This window comes from Hakea prostrata, chromosome 5 (genome assembly GCF_041222555.1).
Source record: "Hakea prostrata isolate BN-2017 chromosome 5, UWA_Hpros_2, whole genome shotgun sequence".
Classification (NCBI taxonomy): domain Eukaryota; kingdom Viridiplantae; phylum Streptophyta; class Magnoliopsida; order Proteales; family Proteaceae; genus Hakea; species Hakea prostrata.
In genome coordinates, this window is record NC_142604.1 from 6,096,827 (window position 1) to 6,102,868 (window position 6,042).

Consider the following 6,042-nt stretch of genomic DNA (forward strand, 5'->3'; position numbering starts at 1 on the left):
TAGTCTACCATATGGTTTACTACCTTATTGTGTAAAATATTCTATTACTTTTTGGTTACAGATTTTTTTAATTTTTTATTATTATTTGTTGTCCTCTTTAGAAGCAGGTAGAAACCGAATACGTGTTTTTAACTTTTCTTTTGGGAATTGAAATAAGTGTTTTACCGAAAAATACGTGTATATAAGGTTGCGGGACCAGAAGCATCTAGTCCTCTCTATTATTTTACTTTTGTTTCAGATCGTAAACCCTTGGAATGGATGTTCATCATTTTCCTTTTCTACCTCGTCAAAATTTCCTGCAACTCTGCAACGATTTATCTCATCAATCGTGAGTATCTCCGCTTTAGCTTCAATGAATTTGCTTTCTTCGCTCATTGAGTATGATCTGTGATTCGATTCTGTTCTTCGATTTTTCCAGTTTACAGCGCCATTAATCGATTTCTTTCACATCTGCTGCAACTTACGTTCGGATTATGGCTTTCGTTATGACGGCTGTTCTCGTTCCATTTTATTTAGAACTCTGGATTTTTCCTCTTACTAGATTTTGACGTTTCTTGTTTTCTTCGTTATCAAAGATTCCATTTGAGTCAGAAGTAGTTCTTGTATTTCATTTTACGCAGAATCCTCAAGAATTCATGTACATTACGTGATCAAGTTGGTAGCTCCTCTCATTAATTCTGTGCATGACCGTTTGATTTCTTTTTTCAGGGCCTTCGAGGATGGAATTTTCGGCAGAGACGATTTTGACGATGGATCTTACATTATCACGTCTTCTATTCCAAGGTGAAGTGAATGATCTTTCTTCTATTGCTTGCTTTCTGTAGCGCAGTGGACTTTGTGTTCTTCATGTACTTAATATTTCTAAAGTTTAGCTTCGGTTGCACGTTACTAGTTTTCTGTTTAGGTGGTCTATGGGTGCTTGTCATGACGGGATTTCACTTTTCTTTGTTCCTCTAGTTTTCCGTCTGTTGGTAATCATTCCCTATCAATTTTGTTGTTTGTAATCTTCAGTGGTCCAGTGAAATGTCGGTATGGAGAAGGATAGGTGATGGTTAATTTAGTTTCCTTCCTTTGGTTTTACCCTTTATCGGCCTCAAATAGTTCTATTTTGCCCAGGCAAGCTTCTTTCTTAGTGTATCATAGCCATGAATACACCGGCTTCTAAAATTTGTAAATCATAAATAACTGTTAACCATTTATTATTAAATTGGTAAAATGTGTTTACTGGAGAGGTTAACAATTAGACAAATGTAGAAATTCAAAGTAACGAGTTACTTATACTGCAAACACTTGCTGGAGTAGCGTGAATCATCTTTTTACTTCTGCCTAGTTGATTAATGATTTGAGTTACTAGTTGTATTTGATGGTTCAAGGTGGAAATGATCCAAGCTAGTATTTTCCATTATGTGGTAAGAATGCTAGAATCTTTGATGTGAAACAAGTTATTTCCATGGTTCAATCCAATTCATATTTTATTCCACTGGACAAAAGGGATAAGGTCCCAATTCTTTTTTCTTTCCTACTTTTGGTTGTACACAGCCCATTTGGTAGTTATGTTTCCTTTTTCTGGGGGTTGATCTTTTCTAACCTTGTCTGTTTGAGCAGCACTAATCATAGATCAGTGTGATATTTTACTATAATGGGAATGGTTTGTGATTTTCATCACATTCATTGCCAATGAGAACCGTGATATGGTTGGATCAACAATTCAACACATTTGGGGTGAGAGCCTTGGTTCAATGGGTAGTTCTGCTATTGCAACCTGTTGGTTGCAGGTTTGAAACTTGGAAACAACATCTCCTCTCAGTCAGGAGGTAAGGCTGTGTACATAGGGAGTCTTGTGAACTGTTATGCTCTTTAGAGTCTTTGGAAAATGGATAATCTTCATGAGCAAAAAAGTTTTTCACAATTTTTTGCAGAAGTTAACATGGATAATCTTTGTTATAGAAGATGAAAGATGTAGATTATTTTGTGCATTTTTGTTGGCATTTCTTTATTCTAGTTGGGAAGATGCTTCGCATGCGACCAGAAATCAAACTGACCTATGAATAAATTGTTTGGTCTGGATTTTAAGACATGAATTTGGTTGAAAAAAACTGGTGGGCATTGGTGAAATGATTAACATGATAGACAGATCGATAACCTACACTAACCAACAAATTGAGCACCGTCTAGAACTGTTTGGAGTGTAAGAATTTCTCCAAAAAGGTAAGCCAGACCAAGTTTGAAAGGCTTCATCTTTCCATCACATTTGTAGATCCGTTCCCTTTGATTTTCTTCTATTTGCAAGACTCTTAAATCATTTCTCCTCCCTGGGAACAGAAAGTTTTTTTTTTTTAGGTTGCAGATCAGAAACTTGATGAGATGGAATAGAAAATGTTATGCTTATAGTTAGGCTAGGTAGCCTAACCAATGCCCTATATTTATCTTGGTTAGTCTTGTCGGGACTGATCATAGACTGTTAACTGACCAGCTGATTATTAACAGGCCTTAATCTTGGTTTGAAGGCCTGATTGCATGTTGATCAGATTTTCTACTAGGACTGATCAATGTCTGTCCTAAACTGGTGGGACTGACTGGTTTGACACCCATGTATATATGCATAAGTTGGTCTTCCTTTTCCTGCATTTAGTGTGGCTCTCTTACGAAGTGTTCTCAGTCAACCATTTTGATCTTCTATACCTCCCCAACTGCCCCCCCCCCCCCCAAAGAAAAAAAAGAAAAGAAAAAAAAAGAGGATTTGATATTGGATCATGAGTGGTGCTTTTCTGGAGACTATATATAATTTTGGTTTACTGGTTAGGAGTATCGTATGGCTGTTGATAAAAGAAAATTAAAACAGAAATAATATGTAGTGGTGCATGCTTGTCAAGTCTATTTAGCTAATTCAATTGATGTTGACTTTCGTGATCTTTGAGAATGTAGAAACATATAATGCATTTGGTAAACTTGGTTCTGGCTGCATCCTTCTTGATGAGCTGAATTGCTATTGAATTTGCACAATGTGCTTTTGGGTTTCTTGTGTGAACTTGTATCTTGGTCTGGCTTGTGGTTTGACCAGGCTGGAAAATTGATGCTTCAACCCCTCCACACACGTGTGTGCACCAAGGTCCCGATGAGAACTTTTTTCCAACTAAACTGTGGGTATATTTTTTCATCTAATGGCCCACCGGAATAGGTATAGTAGATGGCGTGATGGTATTCTTAATTCTCAACCAGTGGGAAAAGAGGGTTGGTTTTTCTTAATCTCTGCATTGGTGCAAGAAAATATGATGGACATCGACGATTTGGATGTAGAAATATGGTGGCAATTGGGTTGATTAGACATGTAACCCTTAGATGGATTCTGGTCAAGTTGTCTTATCTGGTTAATTGAACATATGATACATTAATTGCCAGGTGACTGTAGTTTCTTTTATCTAGTATTATCACGTCGAAAGTAGTTGCTGAGCTTAATTAGATATTTGGTATTATCAATGCCTCTATGTATGTGTATGTGTTGCGTTTTCAATCTGTTGTTGTAGTGCATGTGCACCAGCCATTACATATGCTTGTGACACAATCGGTTGCCTCTTGGAGTGGATAGGTGAAAATGTACTCCTGCTCTCTCACGGTTAGATTCGGAACATGTTTGGGAATGGTTGTAATTGTAATCTTCCTCAAGTTAGGTAGGTTCATTTCTTTTATAGAGTACCCATTGTTCACCTGCCTGAATTATTTTGGTAAGTGATTTTTAGACAATTTTAGGATTGTATTGTCCTTTCCAGGCTTTGCTGCATTGCAAATACACAAAAATGAAAACTTCCAGATTCTTACAGACAGTTCTAGGTCGTTTCCTCCGCTTCTGCTGGGCAAAAATTCGCCCAGTTATATCAGCAGAATAGCGGAATAAAGTATTCCGAGTCTTTGGTTGAACAGGCGACACCCGGATTTGAACTGGGGAAAAGGGATTTGCAATCCCCCGCCTTACCACTCGGCCATGCTGCCAAAATAATACAAAAATGAATGATGATCTGATTCTGTTTGTACTGCATCCGAAATGAATCATGTGATCCTGTGTACTCCTATATGCAATTCCTCTAACAGGTAAGTCAACGTTGATCCATTAATGGAAGTAATTGTCTTGATTATAAATACTTAAGAAACTACAAGTTCACCTCATTGTTGCTGGCTGGTTTAAGGTCCAGCTTGACCACCGAAACTTGCACTATGACTGTAAATTCTCGGTATGTCGCAATACTCTATTGGTACTTGAAATTAAAGGACTAGGCTAGGCTGGAAATGGCATGGGCAACGTCAATGCTTATATGTAATTTGACTTGGATGGTTATAAGAGATTAAACTGATCAACCTATGGTATTGGATGTACAAGTTCTTTCTCTTGGTGATCTTATGCTGTCTGAACATTGTCGCTATATCACTCGTGCTATTGCTGGTTCCATGTGGTCCATCATTGTTCCCGCTGCAACATTCAGGTGTTTTAGGGTGAGTGGCTTCTTAGAATTAACCATCCTCATGATCTTCAGCACTGACTCAAGTAATATGGTATCTTCTAATGGTTCTCTCAGAATTGCTCATACATACCGTTAACTGCGTTCGTCTACCTCAAAGACAACCTGACTCACTCCAGAAAACTACTCTGAAGCAAACATCAATATGAGTCCTATATTCTTTGCTTTAGAAGTTCTTCAGCATAATGTGGTGAATAGAGTATTGTCACATGGGATTAGGTGTTTAAAATTCAGTATTTGATTCAGCATTTTTGAGTTAGATTAGGATACTTGGTTCTTAAATAGAATTCTATTTTGATTTTATTTACCTTATAGATGCTTCTAGAGTAAATAGGAATCCTTAATTCTTTTATGAGGTAATATGGAATTTTAAAAGGTCCATATATGTGTAATGCATCCTCTACCAATTAGATGTTGAATTAGTGAATTTAATTTTGAACTTTGTTAGTGCTTCCGATGAGGTACGATGACATAGCATTTCCCCCCCTTTTCTCTCTCATGCAACATCTTCTCCTTGTTACTTGAGTTTTTAACACGATAGAATCTTATTGAGCAATTTAACTTGATGTTCTCTTCTAAAACTTTACGTTGACTCATCCCCATCCCCAATTCTTCTTCTAACCTTTTTAACTTCCAATGCTATGTTCTTTTTCTGTCTTTCTATTTTCCTACGCCCAGAAAAAACCCAGACTTCGAGCTCAGATTTACTCCAAATCTGACTGGTAAAACAGGCCCAAACTTTAGGAATCGCCCCCACTATATAGTTACCTACATTCTCTCTAAGTTTCACCCCATTGCAATAACTTTTCATCCCATATCTCAAGAACCTGATCCATGCATACATCCCATTACTCTAAATTTGTCAAGAGCTATCCAACCACCATAACCTATTTTCTTATTTCTAATCAACTACCCCAGAATTAAGGGTGTCAATTTGGTACCCGTGCCACATTGAAACTGAAACCACCCAGAGAAACTTTACCATACCAAATTGTTTCAAACATGGTACGGTAGAGTTTGTTAAAACAGTATTGGATGTTGTAAGGTATGGAAATGATTTCTGGTTTGAAATGGTTGGTATATACGGGAAACATGTTATAATGTTTAAGGATCTATATGTATAAAAATGTTTATCCTCAGGTTTAATTAGAAGAAAGTAAGTATTTAAATAGGTGATTTGGAGTCTTATTTTGTATTTTTTGCACTAATTAGTAGTAACACTGTTTTAGTATTTTATACTGTGTGGTACCGTATATATATGTGTGGAGATACCTTTTCATACAATACCTAAACTATATGAAAATGGTTGATGATATGTTAGACATGCTGTATGGGGCTAAGATCTTTTCTAAATTGGACCTCAGAAGTGGCTATCATCAGATTTGTGTTCAGCCTGGAGATGAATGGAAGGAAGTCTTCAAAACTGAGGATAGATTATTCGAATGGAAGGCCATGTCTGGTCTAACGAATGCAACTATCACATTTATGAGAGTCACGACACAAGTACTTCGTCCTTTTATTGTTGGATTTT

At 36.9% G+C, this 6,042-nt stretch overlaps 1 long non-coding RNA gene and 1 other non-coding gene across 11 annotated transcripts in view; one reads left to right on the forward strand and one right to left on the reverse strand.

Annotated features, from left to right (window-relative positions):
- The first annotated feature begins 224 nt into the window (after positions 1-224).
- The window catches only part of LOC149014675 (uncharacterized), a 35,143-nt gene continuing 29,325 nt past the window's right edge, over positions 225-6,042 (forward strand). For all 10 annotated transcript variants that reach the window (XR_016173628.1, XR_016173635.1, XR_016173629.1 and 7 more), the window contains exons 1-2: positions 225-328; positions 709-783. This is a non-coding gene — a long non-coding RNA (uncharacterized LOC149014675). The remainder of the gene's footprint in view (positions 329-708; positions 784-6,042) is intronic.
- TRNAC-GCA (transfer RNA cysteine (anticodon GCA)) lies at positions 3,917-3,987 on the reverse strand. Its single transcript has one exon. It is a non-coding gene; the product is annotated as a tRNA-Cys (tRNA).